The sequence below is a fragment of the Protopterus annectens genome, chromosome 7.part0, assembly GCF_019279795.1.
Source record: "Protopterus annectens isolate FY-2018-M chromosome 7.part0, PAN1.0, whole genome shotgun sequence".
Taxonomy (NCBI): Eukaryota; Metazoa; Chordata; order Ceratodontiformes; family Protopteridae; genus Protopterus; species Protopterus annectens.
The window spans coordinates 501,088,129-501,111,158 of NC_056739.1; positions in this window are offsets into that span (position 1 = coordinate 501,088,129).

Here is a 23,030-nt window from a genome sequence, read left to right on the forward strand (position 1 = left end):
AAACTAAAGGATTTGTTTGTTGGCTCCAATTTATCAAAGAACTAAAAGTTTTAGATATCAAGTAATAAAAGCAACATGCAAAATTCCACAGCAAGACTGGCTAACTTTACAAAGTATTGTGTCATAGTCACAAGATTTAAGTAGAATAATTAACAATTCTTCATTTAAAGAAATACCTAAATTTACAAAATACATATATGAAATCATATATAATGACTTTGACATGGGAAACAGTATTTCAAAATTTACAAAATATTGATAAACTATAAAACAACACCCAAAACCTCATATTGGAAATATATAACAAAAGGACACTCAATACAGTTAACTGAAGATACTAAAACAAATATCTTATTATCGATAAAATATACATCTTTGCATAAAACTGTAAAGTTTTTAATTGGAAATAATACTTGCACAGAGCATTCTTAACCCCAGAAAGAATCAGTAAAATTAGTTCTTCCATGAATGGAATATGTTAGAGATGTGAGCAAGTACACAATGCAGATTGGAACTACATTTTCTTTGACTGTGTTAAAATTAAGCCATTTTGGAATGATATTAATAACTTTCTACAAGCTTCATTTAATGAATCATTGTATTTAACTAAACTCTTATGTTGGGGCTATTGACACATTGTCATTTAAACCTGGTGGTAACATAGCAGCCAACCTTAGCTGCCACTGACTCTCCTTCTTTTTTAATAAATTTTTCCAGTTGTCCCGTCTTGGATTAATCTTTACAATATCCAATATCCTAAACATAAACTTGTCAAAATGTGCACAAGTTGCTGCATGCTTATACAGAGCATTTGTTGATTTTTTATTTTTCATGTAATTTAAATGTTCATATATCATATTTTTCAACATGCGTTCAGTTTTTCCTACATAAAAATGCCCACTTGATTTGCACAATGCCAAATACACCACTCCCATGGTGTTACAATTTCCTTTCTTAAAAAAAATATTTTACTCTTAATATTATTATCCAAAACCAAACTATTTTGTTTATTGATGTATGAACAATAAGCACACATGCCGCATGCCTGTGTACCCTGTTTGACCACCATTGTATTTTCTATCCTTTTTTCCAACAATTGCTTTATGTTAAACCCCACCTATGTTTACAAACCTAGGTCTTTCCCTATTTTTTAAAAATCTCCTGATGAATCCTAAATATATTCCAATTTCTTTCCAGTGCTTTTCTAACCCTGTATGTATTAACATTATACTGTAAAATACAAGCCTTACTAAAATTATTCTGTGCATAATTAATATGTATACTACTATTCTCTGGTACCAAATTCAAACTGGCCCCCAGACGTGGTTTATATTTGCTCCTCCAATTGTCATAGACCTCTTGGAGAATCTGACTCAACAAGTCCAATGGATATCCCCTCTCCTAAAAAATATTGGGATTGGTGGTAAACTCCTTAGCCAAATCTTTTTTAAAGGAAGTCATATGTGCCACTCTTATGGCCTGTCCTTTTATGATACAAATTTTGACAAGTTTATGAAGACCACAGCATTATTGGAAATTAAAATTAAAGAACTAAGATTTTATCCAAAGACAGTTATCAACAACCCTTGGGGGAAAAGTCTTATTGTTGATTGACACTATACAATAATTGATCAGACACTCTGATAATGGAGTGGACATACTTATAAAGTAACTGTATACATTAAGATCTGTTATAGTGTCAGGCTAATGTAAATAGTGTATATAGTTATTTAAGATGTTCTGTATAATTACTATGGAATTCATTCAAATGTATTTGAAAAATAAAAAAAAAATTGAGGAAGAAAAAAAAAAGAAGTTTTGGATGGGCTTATGTAATCACCAGTCATTGGGATCATCTTAAGCTATTCTACCACGAGTTCCAAAGAAAAGGAATCTGATATGAAAAGGAACAGTCTCCTGCAGACTTATGCCAAACCTTCAGAACCTTCAGCAGTTCATAGCCTGAGAAATGGAAAGTGTGAAAAGGTCAATACCAGCTAGGGGTTCACTAAGATAAGGGGAACCTAAGTTATATAGGGCAAGATAGACTAAGACAAGGACTTCTAAGACACAGCAGACTGAATAGGGAGCCACTACAGACTCTGCAGCACTGGCATAATAGTGTGACATCTAGGTATCCACTACATAAAAGAACAATAATTCCTAGTAAGTCAAAACATACTGCAAACCCAAATCAAACTGGTATGATGAAGCTATAAAATCAGGAAACTTAATAAGAAAACACTCCATAGCATATAATTAAAAATAACTGCAATAATCTGCACTGTTTTAAACACACTGAGCTCAAAAGAGAGTTATCAAGTAAGAGCTCTGCATTGCAACTTCAGGTTTTGTTTTTCAGTCCTGACATTTATTCACTAAGGATGGAGTTTGTATGCTGTCTTTGTTTCTGTTTATCTTTTCTTTGGGTACTTCCTAAAAACATGCCAGTTGATTAGCTATGCTGAAATGTGCATATACATTTATATGTGGGGTTATTGCTAAAAAGGGCATAGACCAGCTAGCTTACCCACTTAAATAATAAATATGCCAAAAAAAAGTATGAAACAAACCTAGTTACAAAAGTGTGAGATGGGTTGTGCCCTTTCTACTGCCTATCCTATCCTAATCATCATAGCATCTATTTCTTTTACACATAAACTCTGTTATGCCACTTCCTCTTTTCATCTCTTCCACTAAGTATATATATATATATATATATATATATATATATATATATATATATATATATATAGTTCCCCTTCAGAAGGTCGAACAGCTGAAATCTCCAAATGCATACTGCCAAAGCTATATGCTCGAATTTCAGAAGCTCGACCTTCTGAAAGGGAAAACAAAAAAAAAAAAAAAAAACAATGAAACACAAAACAATGTTTCTGCAGGGGGGCAAGCCCCCCTGCACCCCCACACCCCCCACTACTTATTTATACCAACTCCGAGATCGCACTACAGCAAAGAAAGGGAAATCCCCCATTCTGTGCTGTATGCCGATCCCCATTCAGAAGGCCAAGCTTCAGAAATTTCGAGCACATGGTGTCGACCATATGCATTTTGAGATTTTAGCTGTTCGACCTTCTGAAGGGGAACCATATATATATATATATATATATATATATATATATATATATATATATATATATATATATATATATATACACACACACACACACACACACACACACACATATATATATATATATATATATATATATATATATATATATATATATATATATATATTTATATACATATATATGCTACTCTACCGTGATGAACAAATATAAGTCTTTTTCAGGTGAAGAAGAAATAACTAGAATTTGTTGACAATAAAATTAGTTTGATTCCTCCAAACAAAATAAGTTAAGGATACCAGTCCCCGAAAACCAGGAAAACCAGGAAATATAATAAACCAGTTAAGGATACCAGTCCCCGCTGCACTTTTATTTCATATGTACAACATGCTTATATAGGATAAAAATGATAAAGACATGTTCCATTTTTCACTAATGCTTCCTGTCATGGTTAAGCCTGTGCTGGTAGCATAGAGGAATAAAATCCTGACTATGGCACAGGTGACCCATGTTTGATTTGCAGCTTGGGCACTTGATTGCACAGGCAAAGAAATGGGCCTGCCTTTCCTGGAAAAGAGGCACTTCGTGGAGCAGATTTGCATATTTGATTTCCCTGGTGAGAGCAAGGAAACTGCATGTGTTACTTGGGGTGGGAGGGGTGTCCTGCTGATGGTCGCACCTAGTGGAACTAGAGTGGAGCAGCACTGATGTCCATTGCAAGACTCACCTACAGGGGTTACTTAGCAATAGGGAAATGCTCTTTAGCAGCTCTATAGCCCTGCTCAGGTGAGTTAATCTTCTCAACAGCTCAGAACATGGGGGTGTGTAAGTTCATCTTTGCAGGCTAGTCAGGCTCAGTAGACCCAGCAGACAATTAGATGCTCTGAGAGTGGTAGATGGAGGTACCCAAAATGTGCAAAATAATCTTTTCTTGCTTGCCACTTGTTCATAAACTGTTTTAACTGGCATTGTATTTCCATAGTAAAACAATGTATGGTATCCATAATAAACAGCTCATAAAAGTTTCAGCCCAACACACCACTTTGGATTACAAATTGTACTACCTATCAAATATTAAAAGTACATTTAAAACTGAAAAAAAAACTTTCTCTGCATCATAATTTCACAATGAACTCACTAAATCAAGAAATAGCAGAAAAATGTATGATAAACAAACCAAGTTCACAGTCTGGAGACATCCATTCCAGTCCAAACCCATATACCTATGTACCAAAATTAGATTTACCTCTGTTATGCTCATCAACAGAACTCAAAGCCCTAAAATAATTTACACTGGCATTAGCAGAATAATATTTCATAGTCAAAACAACTCAGAACAAGAGGTAAGATGGGATTCCAGAAGCTGGAAAGAGAAACAGAAGCACATCATCATCTTCTTTCAGCTGTTCCCATTAGGGGTTGCCACAGCAGATCTTCTGTTTCCATTTCTTCCTGTCCTCTGCATCATGCTCTTTCACACCAACCACCTGCATGTCCTCTCTCACCACATCCATAAACCTTATCTTAGGCCTACCTTTTTTCCTCTTACCTGGCAGCTCCATCCTTAGCATTCTTTTCCCAATATACCCAGCATCCCTCCTCAGCATATGTCCAAATCAATGCAATCTTGCCTCTCTTGCTTTGTCTCTAAACTGTCCAACCTGAGCTGACCCTCTAATATACTGTTTCCTAATCCTGTCCATCCTTGTCACACCCAGTGCAAATCTTAACATCTTTAACTCTACCACATCCAGCTTTGACTCCTGCCTTTTCATCAATGCCACCGACTCCAACCCATATAACATAGCTGGTCTCACTACCCTCTTGTAGACCTTCCCTTTCACTCTTACTGGTACCTGTCTGTCACAAATCACTCCTGACACTCTTCTCCACCCATTTCACCCTGCCTGAACTCTCTTCTTCACCTCTCTTCCACACTCACCATTACTCTGAACTGTTGATCTCAAGTACTTGAACTCATCCACCTTTACCAACTCTACTCCCTGCATCCTCACCATTCCTCTACCCTCCCTTACATTTACACACATATATTCTGTTTTTGCCCTGCTGACCTTCATTCCTCTCCTCTCTAAAGCAATCTCCACCTCTCCAGGGTCTCCTCAACCTGGTCCCTACTCTCACTACATATCACAATGTCATCTGCAAACATCATAGTCCACGGGGCCTCCTATCTGATCTCATCTGTCAACCTGTCCATCACCACTGCAAATAAGAAAGGGCTCAGAGCTGATTCTTGATGTAATCCCACCTCCACCTTAAACGTATCTGTCACTCCAACCACAGTCCGCACCAATGTCACACTACCCTCATACATATCCTGTACCACTTATGCATACTTCTCTGACACTCCCGACTTCCTCATACAATACCACAACTCCTCTCTGGGCACCCTGTCATATGCTTTCTCTAAGTCCACAAAGAAACAATGCAACTCCTTCTGACCTTCTCTGTATTTCTCCAACAACACTCTCAGAGCAAATATTGCATCTGTAGTGCTCTTTCCTTGTATGAAACCATATTGCTGATCACTAATCATCACCTCCCTTCTTAACATAGCTTCCACTACTCTTTCCCATAACTTCAAGCTGTGACTGATCAATTTTATCCCTCTGTAGTTACTGCAGCTCTGCACATCACCCTTATTCTTAATGATAGGTACCAAAACACTTTTTCTCCACTCCTCAGGCATCCTCTGACTTTCCAAAATTTCATTAAACAATCTGGTTAAAAATTCCACTGCCATTTCACCTAAGCACCTCCATGCTTTCACTGGTATGTCATCTGGGCCAACAGCCTTTCCATTCTTCATCCTCTTCATAGCTGTCCTTACTTCCTCCTTGCTAATCTGTTTCACTTCCTGATTCACTATCCCCACATCATCCAACCTTCTTTCTCTCTCATTTTCTTCATTCATCAGCCCTTCAAAGTACTCTTTCCATCTACTCAACACACTCTCCTCACTTGTGAGTAAGTTTCCCTCACTATCCTTTATCACCCTTACCTGCTGCACATCTTTTCCAGCTCTGTCCCTCTGTCTAGCCAATGGGTACAGGTCCTTTTCTCTCTTTTTAGTGTCCAATCTCTCATACAACTCTCCATATGCCTTATCCTTAGCCTTCACCACCTCTCTCTTTGCCATGCATCTCATCTCCTTATACTCATGTCTACTTGCTTCATCTCTTTCACAATCCCACTTCTTCTTCGCCAGCCTCTTCCTCTGTATACTCTCCTGTACTTTCTCATTCCACCACCAGGTCTCCTTGTCCTTCTTCCTCTGTCCAGATGTCACACCAAGCACCTTTCTAGCAGTCTCCCTTACTAGCTCTGCTGTAGTTACCTAGCTATTTGGTAACTCTTTACTGCCTCCCAGTGCCTGTCTTAACTCTTCCCTGAACTCCACCTCACAATCACCCTTTTTTAACTTCCACCATTTAATGCTTGGCACTGCTTTCACACTCCTCCTCCTCTTCTTGATCACCAACGTCATCCTACAGACCACCATTCTATGCTGCTTAACTACACTTTCCCCTGTCACCACTTTACAGTCTCCAATCTCCTTCAGAATGGCCCTCCTACATAGGATATAATCCACCTTTGTGCATCTTCCTCCACTCTTGTATGTCACCCTATGCTCCTCCTTCTTCTTAAAATACGTATTCACCACAGCCATGTCCATCCTTTTCGCAAAATCCACAATCATCTGACCTTCTGCATTCCTGTACTTAACACCATACCTACCCATCACTTCCTCATCCCCTCTGTTCACTTCACCAACATGCCCATTGAGGTCCGCTCCAATCACTAGTCTCTCACCACATAAACAGCACATATAGTTTTATAAGTGGAATTTGGAATTGGAAAGCATCATTGTATGACAAGTGCAAGAAAATAAATAAATAAATAAATAAAAAGAACATTGCTGCTTGGGCGGAACAATCAGGGTCTGCACTCAGCAGCTCACTGCTGCTACTGCTGCTATACATAACTTAACTAAAAGGCACTGTAAAAAAGTAGTACTACAGGGTATGGACATACAGCAGACTGTATGTGTGTACTGTACTGTGTATGGTAACAGTCTGGACCTTAATTTTCAAACAAAACAAAACAAAAAAAAATTCAGAAATTCGAGAACATTGTCACCCTGTTCCTGACGTCCTCCCCGCTCCATTTGGTGGTCCGCAAGTCTGTGTGTGCTGCTGGTACTGCTGATTGCTTGCTTGCTTGTGCTAGTGCTCCTACTTAAATCCTCCAGTCCAGACCAACAAGCATCCATATCCAGGCAATTGCCTAAGTTCAAACCAAGTCGACAGATGAACGACTGAATGGTATGAAAAAAGTAAACAATAGACTCAATACTGTGGATACACCCCTCAAGCGCTAGCTGAATGTTAACAGGCTGGCTGTCTGGCATGAAGCTGATGTCATCACACATACCCCGCATGTGATGATGTCAGCAACAACGTCATTAAAAAAAGCATTCGAAGAAACAACTGTGTGATTTGGGAATTGTGGGATACCAACTTTTAAATGCGAGCTGAAGGACAAAATATGAAACACAATACACAAAATAAACAGAAAAACATTTTTTTATTGATGTTAATATTTGACTCAGGCCATAGCACTGTGAGATTTAGGAACTGAAGGGACTACTCAGGAATTCGTGGAACCCCATTATTTTACTCTCAAAACTGGTAAAAAACAAGGAATTTGGTATGGCTGAGGGGCTTGCTTGCTATTCTATCACTGTTCTAATATGCTGTGATGTAACAAGATTTGGATTTTTTACACTAAATCATCACTTTTCAGCTAATTTATAACTTCAGGTTCTATTTCTTTAACTTCTCCATTACTAATCCTCTTTTCTACTTCCCCCCTTCGTTTTCTTAGTTTCTGTTTTGTAAAATTTTCCTTAACAGGATGCCTTTGCCTGTATTTCTGTTCAAATATCTTTGGTGCTACTCTTTTTGTATTAATTAGTTTTGCTTTCTTTGTATTAATATTGCACCATATTAAATCCCCTTTTCTTTCCCATATCCATATTTCTTCTTCAGATGTCTCCAATTCCTCCTGTTTCTTCTTACTTTGGGGACTCATGGTTCCATCATGCTGTAACATAACCTGTGTTAGACTTTCTATACTAACTCCTTCAGATTGCAGATATTCCATAACTTCAGCTTCTATTTGTTTAACTTCTACTTTACTAATCTTCTGTTCTTCATTCTCCTTTTATGATCTTATTTTTTCTACTGTGAAATTGTTCATATCTGGATGCCTTTGGCTGCATTGCTCTTCAAATATCTTTGGAGCTGCTTGTTTGTATTGATTAGTTTGTTTTTCTCCTTTGCATAGATATTACACCATATCAGATTTCACTTTCTTTCTGATGTCCAAGTTTTTTTTTAATATCTTTCAAAAATCTCATATTTTTTTTTATATTTTGACACCTACACAGTTACTTATTTTTCCAAATGGTCCAAAGTTTCCTTGCCTATATAATGTTTTTTATGAATATTCATTAATAAACACAATTTTTAATTTGAAGCCTTTGACAGTTCTTCTTGTGTAAATGCTTTTCTTTCTACTAGTTTCTCTCTTTCGAATATCTTCTATCTGGAAATTCTGGGCTTCTTACATAATAGCAATAGTACATATTTTCTTATCCTCAGTAGTCCACTCTAGCATATTTAGGGCTCTTTTCTGGCCTGCCAGTTTTTGTGGAGTACTATTTCCTTCTACAACTGGGGGAAGGGACATCCTCCCCATGAGCCTGGCCTAGCCCTATTGTAGGAATGTTTCCATTTCTTGAGGATTCTACACTGTCATTTTTTCCAGTCCTGGCGCCAGTGCACCTACTAGGATTGAACACTTTTCTTATCCTGGGACTTGTGCACCCAGATGTCTGTTTTGTTTTTTAACCTACTTCTGTCCATGATATATATTATTTAAAATGCAGTCTATATATTAGTGTTGTATTGCTGGGATTTTGAAAAAAAACAGGGTCCACCTTATGGAGGTACTCACCAAGACTTAAGGATGAATTTAATTCCAGCAATACTATTCTCCTTTGCTTGCTGAATTTATCATCTCTCCATCCGAGCCCCTCTGTAATTCTCTGTTTTGTATTTCTCTGTGAGGATGTGGACATACATGTATAACATTAATCTACATCTATCTGTCTGTACACATACACACTCTATATCTGTTTATCTCTCTCTCTCTCTCTGTATATATATATATATATATATATATATATATATATATATATATATATATATATAAAATATTCATATATATATATATATATATATATATATATATATATATATGAGGCTACCTTTATTATGCCAATTTTCACTTTAGTTGAAAGAAACAGTAATTGGATAGAGTGTAACAGTTACCATTTTAAATCATGACAGTGTGAATATAGTGTGGCTGCAGTTATTTTTGGTGTCTTGATAGATCTGTAGTTGATGCATGTTTTTTAATACATTGATTCCCAGTGAATGGGGTTGGTTAACTAGCATGCTATATACAACACGGGCAAGTAAATCAGAGCAGGCAGATTGTTGTGCATCAGATAAGTTCTACATACAGTAACTTAGGGCAAGACACAAAGACCACACAACCTCTCACAGATCCCTTTTCTGTTACATCTTTCAACATCTCTTTAGCAGCCATTATTTCTCTCCCTGCGAGCTCTGACCTTCAATGGAAGAAGACTTGTTGTCAATTTCTACATATTAAAATAAAAATACCATGTTAAAAATCACAAAAGAAACTCTTACCAAGCAAACTGTAAATACATGAGCTCTGCTAGAAATCCAGTAAAACATGAAAAAAAAGTGTTTTTAAATATTAGTTTAAAAAGTAGCTGTCATTCTGCCAAAACATAACATTTTGAGCTTAGATTTGTAAAACAACATACACGCCCCATCATCATTTGAAGTAGATTAAATGAGTGCAACCTGGATTGAAACTGGGATTTTCAAAAACAAGTGCAAAACAACAGCTACAAATTAAATTGTACAATGACACCCAACAGTTTCACAGAAGAGTTTCTATAAATGACTGCCTTGAAAGTTTCTTTCAGAATTTCACACCTTCAGAAACATGATCCTGCACAACAGTAATGAATTATACGCTACAATACTTTTTCTAGATAAACTACAATACTTTCCCTAAATAAAGTACTGAATGCACTACTCAAATTTCAACAAAAAATGCAGACGTCCATTATATAAGTGAGACAAGACAGACCCCAGGATTCAGCAAGCTTTGCCCAGTGTGCAGGAATAGTGCAAGAGTTGCTGCAGGCAATATGGCTGACGTGCGATCCAGGAATGAGCTCCCGGGACATGCACGAGCGCTCCTGCACTATTCCTGCATAGAAACGGCCTCTGTATGCAAATTATCGCATTTGCTTTTAAAAAACATGCAAATGAGATGAATTAATGATCCAGGAAGCAGGCAGGCATCTGTGCAGAAATAGTGTAGACTGCAGAAATCTATTCAGCCAGTAGCTGAATACATTTCTGCAAACTACAAAACGGAGGCATGACAGCTCATAAAAAAGCATGTATTATAAGGGTTAGGCATGCCAAAGGCTAAATATATAGCCATAGGCATGAAAACTCATTTCAAAATTATAAAAAATAACTTTTATTTTTGGCCGATTTCGGCCGTTTAAGCATAGGGCAGCGGTGAGCAAATGGGATCGACCCGAAAAATAAGAAAAAAAGTTGGAAATAAGCTTTTAAACCAAAATCATCATTTTGCCATAATAGTCAATGGCATGCATAACACAGCAAGACCATGGAATAGTGGTTGCTAAGGGGGAAAGCTGAGTGTCGGTTTTGTAACCATGCATTAGCAATCAGTTATATACAAATGAGGGGAATGATACTGAATCACAGATTTCCCCTCAGTGGTTGCTTGCACCCAACTGTGTAAGTGCAGTAACACCATAGTGCAAGCCTAAGAAGTAGCTGACTTCATAAGAGGGTGTGTCATGCAAGCTGTAAGCTTACTGGAGCTCTGTGGCCCCTGTTTGCCCTTAGCTAAGTGCAGCTAAGGAAGGGGGTGTGTCTGAAGCTGCCTAGCAGTATTTATATTGCCTAAATGGGTTTGTGTGCTGCTCACCAGGTTTTAAACAAACAAAAAACCCCCCCAGAAAATAGCAGCTCCATTCAAATCTGAGCACCGGGTTTGCGCGGCACACCTCGGGGGTTAAACAGGAAGGCAATGGAAGGAAAACAGCAGTAGGAAGGTAATCAAGGGGAACTAGCATAGCTGGCAGGTGAAATGTATCAGAATCAGCCAATTATACAGTCAGCAGCCCAGCCCAGCACACTACTATAAGCTATGCAAACACGTTGATTTTACCTAATAAAACCAACAAAATGATAGGGGCTGCATTTGCTCTCATAATCAATATGTGGAAGAGGCTGAGGGTGGTGAGGATGAGAATGCTGATGACCAACCCACAGTGAGGAGAAGGAGAAGAGTGTACAGACCCAGGGTAACCTACCAGGGGCTACATGAGCTGGAGATAGTGTAGTGTTATAGGGTGGACAGGGACCTCCTACAGCAAATTGTTGAGCTGTGCCAGCCACGCCTCGCACACAGAACCAATAGAGGGGAACCCATCCCAGTGGATAACAAGGTATGTGTAGGCTTAAGAGTACTAGCCACAGGTACCTTCCAAAGGCCAAATGGGGATATCATGGGGATCTCACAGGCATCAGCATCCAGGATACTCCACCAGTTCTTGGATGTCATGTCAGCACATGCCAGTGAGCACATATATTTCCACAACACCCATGACACATTGACCAGCAATATGCATCTCTTCCACCAAATAACAGAATACCCTGAGGTAGTGGGTGCTACAGACTGCAAGCACATACACATCAAAGCACCACCCGGGGAGTGGGGTAGGGTCTACTTAAACCAGAAGGGCTTCCCCTCCATCAACTGCCAGGTCATGGGTGATGCCCAGGGCATTATAATGAATGTGTGTGCTGGCAGTCCTGGAAGCTATCACTACTCCCACATATGGCATATGACGCAGCTGTACCAGAGATTTGCCAGTGGGGACATCCCATATGGCCATCTAGTGGGGGATACTGGTTATGCACTGGAACCATGGCTGATGACACCCATCAGAAATGCACACACACCTGAACAAGAACTCCATAATGAGGCACATGCATAAACCAGAATCATAATAGAGCATGTGTTTGAGATGCTCAAGTCATGGTTCCGGTGCCTGGACATATCCAGTGGAGTGTTGCAGTACTCTTCAGCTACATGTACCCAAATTTTCATTGTATGTGCCATGCTACACAGTATGATCCTGCAGAAACAGCTGCAGCAGGAACAGCAAAGAGTGGGGCCACACAACCCCCCCCGCCCCATTGCCAAGGCCAGCGCAGGCACAGACTGACTCGAAGTAGGAACAACCTGAGCCCGGGACTGTAGGCAGAAGGAGGTGTGCTCAGTATGCCCAGGCTTTGGCAAAGAGGCAACGCATAGCACATAGCCTGACATGGTAGGAACCCAGGGAATGACACCTCTCTGATTCACACATACAGTAAAAGGGATGCCAAACATGACACTATCTGTGCTTAACCATGTATAGGGAGTGTACTATGTGCATCTGACATAGTCAGCCCTCCAGCACCATCCTCAATACTGGCACAGCCACAAGGTAAGTCACTCTCCCTATCAATTGCTGAATGGAGTAGTATGTTCTGCTACTTGTATCTATGGTATGAATGTGAGCATGCAAGGGAATTGGGTGGCTGAATGGGATGGCAGCAGATAGCAGACACCTATATGGGCAGCATGAAATCCATAACAAATACTGGTGTCAACATAGTAGGCAGTACTAGACAAGGTGACAAATTCCACTGCAGGACATGTGGTGGGCCAAATGTGTGTCCATAGGTCACACACATGCATGTCAGTGAGGCTCACATACCCAACAACAGTCTCAGCCAGCATGACAGATGTAGATGACCACAATGAAAGGCTGTGCTAAGGCCTCTGATTGATGGCAAAAGAGAACAGTCCCCCTTCAGACCTACACAGACAGACTACAACAGGTCAGGCAGTTGAATGTTAGTTCTGAAGGGCAAGAAGTCTGAAACTGAAATGCAGGTCAATAAAACCTAAGATCTGTTCTCGATTGATATGCCTCTAGTCTGCATGATAGGTCAGAATACAGAATGAAAAAGGAAGCCAACTGAGTACCTGAAATACCAGCACAGTCATAGCAAATGTTTGCAGTTGTCAGGTGTGCCCCTACCCCCACAATCCTATGTAGAAATGTAGTAACATGTACATGTGGGTATAATAGTGGAGCACAGATTACCTGAGCTGTCCAAATTAGCAGGATAGATTGTTGCACTTGTACAATATGCAGGGCTCTGTGTGTTAGGTTTTTGTGTGTTGTATATCGTGTGGAAGTGGTCAGCATGTAGGCATGGAGGGTTATGTCTTGGTGGCCTATGGCCAGTACTGTTGATGACAGGGCCAAATTTTGACAACTGCAGTGCGAAACACAATGCATCCCAGCAAGATCCAATCCAGCAGTAATCCATACTAATTGTTCGGATGTAATATCTGTCACCATCTGAAAGATGGACATAGCATGAATGTGGGCCCAGACATATGCACAGTACACAGGTGGAAGCACCCTAGACAGAGAGTTTATAAAATGTTACTGTCAAATGGACACAACTTTGGAATTGTGCTTACATGTTAGAAGCACATTAGTTGTCTGTGTAGTATGGAATACTGATGTAGTCTGGCCAAACACTGGCAGACTACAAAAGGCACAGTTATGAAGTACTGAGAAACTGCTGATGTCCCTGCACAAGCCAGCATAAGGGGAATATTCCACTTATATCTGTGAGTCAGCTGCAAGAAGCTTCCATAGTGCATATGAACTCAGCTCACCCCACCATCAGCCACAGGTTCATCACAGGTCATATCCCTGCTACTGGGAATGAGTACAGTATGACCCCCACTTCTGTATGGGAATACCCACAGAATGCAGCATGCTGAAGAGGTGTCCCACGTGGGTTTGTCCCTAGCTGTAAGCAGCACCCTGCCAGCATCCACACAAATGGATTAATAAGGACATAAACTATTGCCATTAACACCTTGCACACCTACCCTGTCACCCCACAGGAATTCAGTGGCTTGCAGCCTGGGACTGTAGGAGTGACAGAATGCAATGGCCTGCTACAGATGGCTTGCATCACTACCAAATGCCCTACAGTCCTTTGTCAAAGGCCTGTGTCTCATCCATACTGCCATTGAAAATTATCTCATGGAGTCCCAAATAATGACATAACACAGTCCACAGAACACAAATGCAAGGCCATGTCGACAAATCCCAGTAGTATATCCACCATGTCCTACTGCATGAACTGTGGACCAACCCCTAAATACCACTGGGATGAAGTGAACTATAGGGATACTTATCAGATATCGATTACAAAATGTTAGGAAGAGGATAGAATAACAGAGGGGGGTTTAAGCATGTACACCATGGAGTGTGTGAAGTCTTTAACTCTGATGTGTGCCCATACTATCCCTGCCTGCAAACCCTGGAATGGGTGGCTACAAACCTGCTCATAAGCCACAATGTGAAGGGGAAATGACCAGATATATGAGCCCTGCCTCTGGGTAACCTGTGTGAAAATGTACAGCTGAGAGGTATGGCCACAGTAGGATATGGTCATTCTGTCACGTTGATAGATGTACAAGCAGGGGATCCTCAGCCACCACAGTACCAAAGTGCTGGACCATTTACACAGACCCATCAGTAAGTGTCTGCAGCTCCCCCTCCAGAATGACATGAGTGTGCAAGAATATGTAGGCTGCAGACCACAATGCTAGACACAGCTTCATTCACCTTGTATTCCTCAGGAAATTACTGTGAGCAAATAAACATATCTGTCAGTAGTTGATGACATAATACATCACAGTGTAAAACAGTACATATGTCTGAATATTTCTACTAACACCAAAACCATGTAGCACAAGCAGCACAGACATGATTAGTTACAGCATCCCACTATCCTTTGCCCATTGTGACTCCATATTGTCAACCTATCTACAGATATCCTGCAGAAACAGGTTGCTAGCTGTAGGTGTGGAACACAAATGCCTGCACTGGAGTACAACCTACCTGGAATGGATTCACACATTCAATACAGAAGGTCATACTGGGCATGCCCCCACACTTAGAGAAATGAAGCCCATGTCTGACAACAACAGTGGACTATACATATTTGTCAATCCCAGATTTCTGTGCACACACACCACATTGCACACCAGTCATGCTTTGTACACACATTGGATAGGAATACACACATATATCCAAGGACAACACACTATAATAGGTCAAACATACACAAACAGAGATGTGGGGAAGAGAGAGACAGACAGTGAGAAAGAGCTTCCCATCATGAGGCCTCTCCCACCCACCACACATCCAATTGGTCAATATCACATGATGTGCCGATGTCTATCATTGTAGACATTTGCTTCTGGTAGCTCTCAGGACTATAGTGTCTGTGGTGCTTGTGATAACTGTGTAACATTACAGTACAAGTCATTATTCATCTAGCAGTCGTATACACAGTCCTGTCAAATGTAAAGTTGTGTGTGACTGAGTATTATGTGTGTGTTTCCAGAGGAATGGTTTATGGCCTATTCACAGGCACTGCACTCCCCATTGCCCTAGTTTAGCTAGCCTGCTGATGTCAGTCACCTTGAAATACCCCTTTGGAGAAAAATCATCCCTATAAGCTCTGTGGTACATGCAATAAATGTGTAATGCTATATCCTGACATACTAGTTAAGAAGGAGTTCTAATTCCAGACATGGCAACTATGAAACTCTGTGTGTGTGTATGTATATGTACAGAGTAATACTTTTGAGGCCATTCACAGTCACTACACCTTTCATTGCCCTACTTTAGCAAGCCTGGTGATGTCATCTACCTTGAATTATACCTTTGGAGAAGGGTTAACCCTATAAGCTCTGTGGTGCGGAACAATGTAGTAGCAGTAACTGCACAGCTATGGGTTTGAATCTCATCTGTGGCAAATGTTTGTGTGTAAAGAATTTGTCCCCATTTACAGCCAATACACATCTCAGAGCCTGATTTTATCAGTCCTTCTAGATATCATCCACCTTATAAGTATCTGTTGCAAAGCCAAAACCATGTCAGGTCAGTGGTGCATGTGGCAAATGTGTAACATAATGGTCTGTAAATGTTGTTAGATAGAGATTTGAACCTCACCCCTGGCAAATGTAAATGTGTGATTAGGGTAAAATTATTTTTGGGATCTCTCACCCAATGCTGGTATTTATAAGGGCTGGTGATGTTCCTCAGCTTAGACGTACCTTGGGGCAGCATCCATCCCATAAGCTCCATGGCTCGTGCGATAAATGTGGTACACTGTGTTAATAGTACATAGCTAGGTAGGAGTATGAATCTCAGTGCTGGCAAGTGTTTGTGTTTGTGTGTGTGTGTCTGTCATCAGTATACTGTGGGGAAGTTGCTGTGATTGTATAAGATGCATTGTGGGGCTGATTTTACTAACTATATGTCACAATATCCAACTTACAAGGACAACAGATGTCAAACAGCAGAGAGGCTAGTGTAGACAATCCATAGTCCAGCATGTGGCATTATGGATCAGTGAACAGTATAGGCAACCGTTGTATTACTCAGGGAACACTCTCCATCCATGACTCATACACAGAGACACTTGGCTAGGCAACAACCACTATATTGGTAGTTCCCTGCATATTGCCCACAGATAGTAAACACAGTGAGATTGCAGTGGACTACATGCCTGTTGACCACAACACTGCCACTGACATCAGAATGTACTGTGATGTGTAACATCTCCTGACTAAGTGTGTGTTATCTAGCAAGTCAAAGGACATGGTACCCTGTTCCATCCCTACATTTGGCAACTAAATGCTTACAGTGGTACTTTGCTATGTTCCCCACTGGATGCCTGCAACAACTGTAGAGTCTGCAAATGTAACCCACAAAGGGAATTCCTTGCCTTATACACATGCCCTGTATGGACAAATGCCACTAACTCCAATGAATGCCTGTATCATTCTGTCAGTATAGGTGCAGCACCATAGCCAGGTCTCACCATATGAGGTCAGGAATGCCACATCAGATGATAACAATCCATCCACACAACATGCCCCAGAGACCCCTACTACACTTCCACATGTCACAGAACATGCATGTGGGACATGTGCACAACCTAGACACTGTCCATGTTATGGAATATAGATCACATACCTGACAAGCATTGCACAAAACTGGCCACCCACAATAGTAACCCAGAGAAGTGGTTGGTGAATACAATACCCACCTGTGTGGGCCAATCAAGGGACTACACCCCTAAGCCACACTGGAGACCATTGTCATGTGGCCTGATGCCAAGAAGGTATTCCCTTTGCCTAGCCTTGTACAGCCATCTGGCATAGTCAACTACTACATACCTGTGAAGTAATGAACCCATGCATGTCAGTACTGGCAAGTGTGCGTGTGTATGTGTGTGTGTGTGTGTGTGTGTGTGTGTGTGTGTGTGTGTGTGGAGATTGATGATTTTGAAGCCATTCACTCTCACTACAACTCCCATTGCCATACTGTAGCGCACCTGCTGATGTCAGTCACCTTGAAATAACCCTTTGGCCATATGCTACCCTGATCAGCTCTGTGGCACGTACAATAACTGCATAATACTATAGTGTAGCAAACTGGTTAGGTAGGAGTTCTAATCCTGACCCTGCCACCTGTGACAATGTGTGTGATTCCCTGAGAAAGTGTGGGTGTATCTTCCTTAACACCTGCTTTTGTCGACAGTCACATGTACTACTCTTTCCTTATCCCTCCTTTATCACTGTTGCTGATGTCACTCACTGACCTTCAAAGATACCTTTGGACAGCTCTCCAACATATAAGCTCTGTGGCATGTGCAATCGCTTCATAGTAATGTAATAGCAATACATAATTAGGTAGGGGTTTGAAACTCAGTACTGGTAAGTGTGTGTTTGTGTGTGTGTTAACATTGTCCTGTGTGAGTGTTGGGGTGATTGTGTAATGACAGGGTCCATTACATTGTGGGTTTTGCCACATCATTATACTGAGAACCTACATCTCCCATTGTCAACATTACAAGGTCAACATTTTCCAAACATTGTAGAGATTGCTGTCGACAATCCTCAGCCATAAATGTGTACAATCATGTGCAATTACCATGTGACAGCATGGATTAGTACACAACATAGGCAACCGTCATAATGCCCAGATACCACTCTCCACCCATGTATCATACACAGACATGTTTGGCTCTTACTCTCCTACCCCCTTCCTTTCTCACTTTGTCTCTGTCTGTCTTTCTCACTCCCTCTCTGGTGAATGTGGAAAAGTACACCTGCTTTGCTTAGGCAGCAGCTTGAGTTTTGTAAGTGATGCTGTGATCAGCTGATGGTCTGTGCACGAATTGCAATCCCCCACTAGCTAATTGCATGTGGAACAGTTGTAGTATCATTCCTATAGCCAATTGCACGGACACACACTATTATAACTAAGCACTTCATGTGGGTGTTGGCCCTTTTCCTTCACTGTGAGCAGGACTTCATGTGGGTGTTTGACAGACAGCATCACAGAAGGTAGTTGGATAACTGTGGAGACAGGCCAACAAACAGGAGGGGATGTTTCAGACATGGGGACAGAATGTAAGTATTGCTCTTCTACATTTGAAATAATGTTGGTTTAACAGGGTTTGTGTGGATATGGCTGTTCTACATGATTTAATATCTGTCATGACAGTGTTATGTGGTTGAGGAAACTCTCACCTGTAGGGCTATCTGCAGACTGGCCAGTGTTTGGAGTCTTACAGGTGTTGTGCTACTCACACATTTCCTATCTTTAGAAATGCAGTAGCATACTCTAAGGATTGCAGTCAGTACATGGTGACAGCCATGTGAGTTACTGACTTCATATCCCTCAGAAGACATATGTCAACCTTTGTACATATGTCATGCTGTAAGAGGTGCATATGTTCAGTACATCATTATTTAATGACATCATACCTAATAACAAACCAGTGAGATATCAGACTGTTAGACATGTTATGTATAGTAGGCCTTATCTTTGAGGACAAAACCTGGACATTCTGTTGTCGTGTGTACAGTAGTGAGGTCTGTGTACTTATGGTGATTGTTGACAGAGTGTGTATTGTGAATATGTGCCTTGGGCTGTGTACAGACTGAGATAGATATCATTGTTCTTGTTCCTGTTCTATCTGAAGTTGCATGCTGCTCCAGTGTATGGTACCCTATCGGCATACATGTTTGTAGGACTAGACCGACACATGTCCCATACCACAGTCAGGCATTGGAATACACTGTGTATTGGCCCAGTATATGTAGGGTTAGTGTGTGAGTGGCACATATGAGGATGGTGTTGTTCACACAGTCCATATACTGTAATATTAAGTACGCTTACCATATGTGACTGTGGCTGTGTTCAGACTGGTTGTGGGTATGCACTTTCACACAGGTGTCTGTTACTCCATGCTGTTACATGCTTGTAGAGCCTGCTATATTTGCAAGTACATGTGTGTATTCCTCCATAAGAAATGTAGGCCAGTGTTGTGGCAGTCTGCCTGTAGTTTGTATAGTGCTTTGTGACATGCCTAGCAGCTCAGTGTATTTACCCAGTGTGATGTTATGTCCAGATATTTGTCAAATGTACTGTTGCTGGGCCACGATAACTGCTGTGTATTTCTGCCAAAGCAGTGGGATGCTGTATAGATGTATGTCACTAACTAGTGGGTAGTATGTCGGCTTGTGACCGCTGCTTCTCTGGTTATTATGTGTCCGGGCAGACAGGAGTGTGTGAATGCATAAACTGTGTGAGCTTATCTATTCCAGCATTTTAGTGATATCCCCATTTACATGGCTGTAAATATGCACTTTGTCAGGCTTGGTCCACACATCTTGCACTAAGGGGTTCTGTGTATACCTCTGGACTGAGCAGAGTGTGTCAGACTGTCCACATTTATTGGTCATATGTCTGCTGTATTCCACAGGATCATTACTGTGATTTGTGTGGTACTGCACTATGATGATCTTATGATGTCTGTTAGTAACTGATGGTGTACATATCAATATCAGATGTGACTTCCCACACAACATTTCTGTTAAAACAACCCCTGTTACAGTAGCAGCATTCTATATTTTTACCTGCAATACTTACATGACATCCCCTTGCACTAAGAGGTTGTGACTATTGGTGCTGAGGTATGACTCCACTACATGTTATGGACATATGTATAAATGTAGATAAAGCGACTTGTAGGCTGGAAATTAAAATACTCGAATTTATTACAAAACACAGATTTAGGTAAACACTTTCGAGGCAATCCTCTTCTTCAGACCTTAATACAGAAATAAATTAGAACACAAGGTTTAAATAAAACCAATAACAAATAAAAATTCTTTAAAAATCAGTGATGCAACCCTCTTTTTTCAAGAGAGGTTTAAAGATACAGCACTGTTAAGACCAAGTGATAAGTATGCCTTAAAGTCCACTATCCACCTTAGTTCAGCATATTCAGTTTCATTGTTAATATCACCTTCTCTAAGGCTCACATTCATTTTTTAAAGATCAAGAATTTAAAATTATGCTGATCACCACAGTCTAAGACATGCTTAGCTAATGCATTAGTAAGTTTGCTGCTCCTGATATCATTAAGATATTCCATCACGCTTTCCTAAATAGTTCTATGGGTTTTACCAATACAGAATGCATTACAAAGATTGCAATTAGCAAAATACACAATGTTTTTAGTAGAACAATCTGCATAAAATAGAAACTCTACAGGTTTCTGATACACAGGGTGTAAAATCATGCAGGTGGACCAAATGTTATTGCATATTCTGCAGTTTCTACATGGGAAAGTCCCTCTACGCTGTGAGACAAACCTGTCACATGTTTTATTCTGTTTATAGCAGAGATTCTTTTTCAAGTTCTTGTATTTTTAAAACTAAAACTGGGTGTAGAACCAACAACCCGGTTAATCTTGGGGTGAGTGAAAAGAATGGACCAGTGCTTTTTAATGATGTCACATGTCTTGTAGACATCATTAGAAAAAGTAAGACAGCCTATTGTCAGGTAATGAGGAGACTTGCTTATCTGGGGGTACATTCATTATGTGTTCATCTGAGTAGTAAGGTTTGGTTTTGTGACTTTCATGTAAGTCTACTTCAACTATCACTCATCAATATCAACCCTCTTGTATCCTCTCTCAACAAACTCTATGGTGAGATGACTCATAGCATCTGTTAATTCTTCCCTGTCTGTATGCAGTCTCTTGCAACGTAAGACTTAGTCCTTAACTATATTCTTAGTAATGTGCCTAGGATGCATAGTGGAACGGTGAAGAATGTTTTTCTTCCTACAGTCCTTCCTATGTATCCTTGTCAAGATGTTGACAAACATATTTTTGTTAACATTTACATCTAGAAAGTTGATTTCTTCTTTGGAGTGACTAAGGGAGAAGGAAAGGTATCCAGTGGTGTTATCAAGAAACCTAACAAATGTGTCCAATTGTGTCTCATCTCCATGCCAAGCAAAAAAGATATCATGATATCATCCACAAAACGTTTATAAAATATAATGTGCTGCCTGTACATGTCAGAGGTATACACCATTTCTTTTTTCCATTGAGCCAGAACAATATTGGCATATGTATTGGCACATGCCGTGCCCATAGCAACTCCCACTTTTTGAAGAAAGAACTCTCTTTGAAACAAAAAAAAAATTGTTCTCTAGAATCAAGTCTAGAATAGCACATATCATATTGATTTTGGTATTGCTGAAATTGCTCTCCTTGATAAGAAACTGCCTGACATTCTCAATCCCTTCATCACTGGGGATAACCGTGAACAAAGAGTTCATGTCCAAAGTAACAAAAATCACATCTCTTAAATTTACAGCTTGTTGATTTTCAGCCCAGTCATAAAGGTGTTCCAAAAACTGTTTGCTGTTATGAAGGACAGTAGTTATCTTATTCAACACAGACCTTAGCTGTTTTTCTACATATATATATATATATATATATATATATATATAGACATTGGCTCCGTGAGTCAACCTCTTCCTGCTACAATGGGTCGAAGGGGGGATTATGTGTATCATTGTGCACTTTTGAAAGACCATAAATTGTTGGTATAGTTGGATGCTCTACACTAAAATAGTTAAAAAGACTATAAGCTATTTGGTCAGTCATAAGCAAATCATATAAAAAGAAATTTAGTCTGTTGATAATACCATTAACCTGAAACTTCTGTAAAATGATATATACTTTTTCATCATGAAGCATACTAAACATCCTATCCATATAGTTTTCAGTATCAAACACAACAATTCCACCCACCTTGTCTGCAGGTCTAATGACTAAATATTCTGCATTAGTTAGTGTCCATAGAGCCTCATTCTCTTTGATAGTCAAATTATAAAATCGATTACTAGATCTCAATGTAGTAGTTTTCCTAAGGTCATCTTCACATATCTTTAGAAAGGCATTCATAACAGGGAATTATTGGGAACAAAGCAACTTGGTTTCTTAAAAATGCATCCATCAACATTATTCACATTATTATCATCATGGATAACTTTCAACATTGTATTCCTAGCAAACAAATTAATATCTAAGATGGTATCTACCAAATTCATACCACAAGCTGGTATGAAGGATAATCCTTTGTTAAGGACCAAGAGTTCCTCTTTGCTAAGAGCAACAGAAGATAGATTAAAGACCAGGTCATTTATATGCAAGCCCGTGTGTTCGGGCCTCT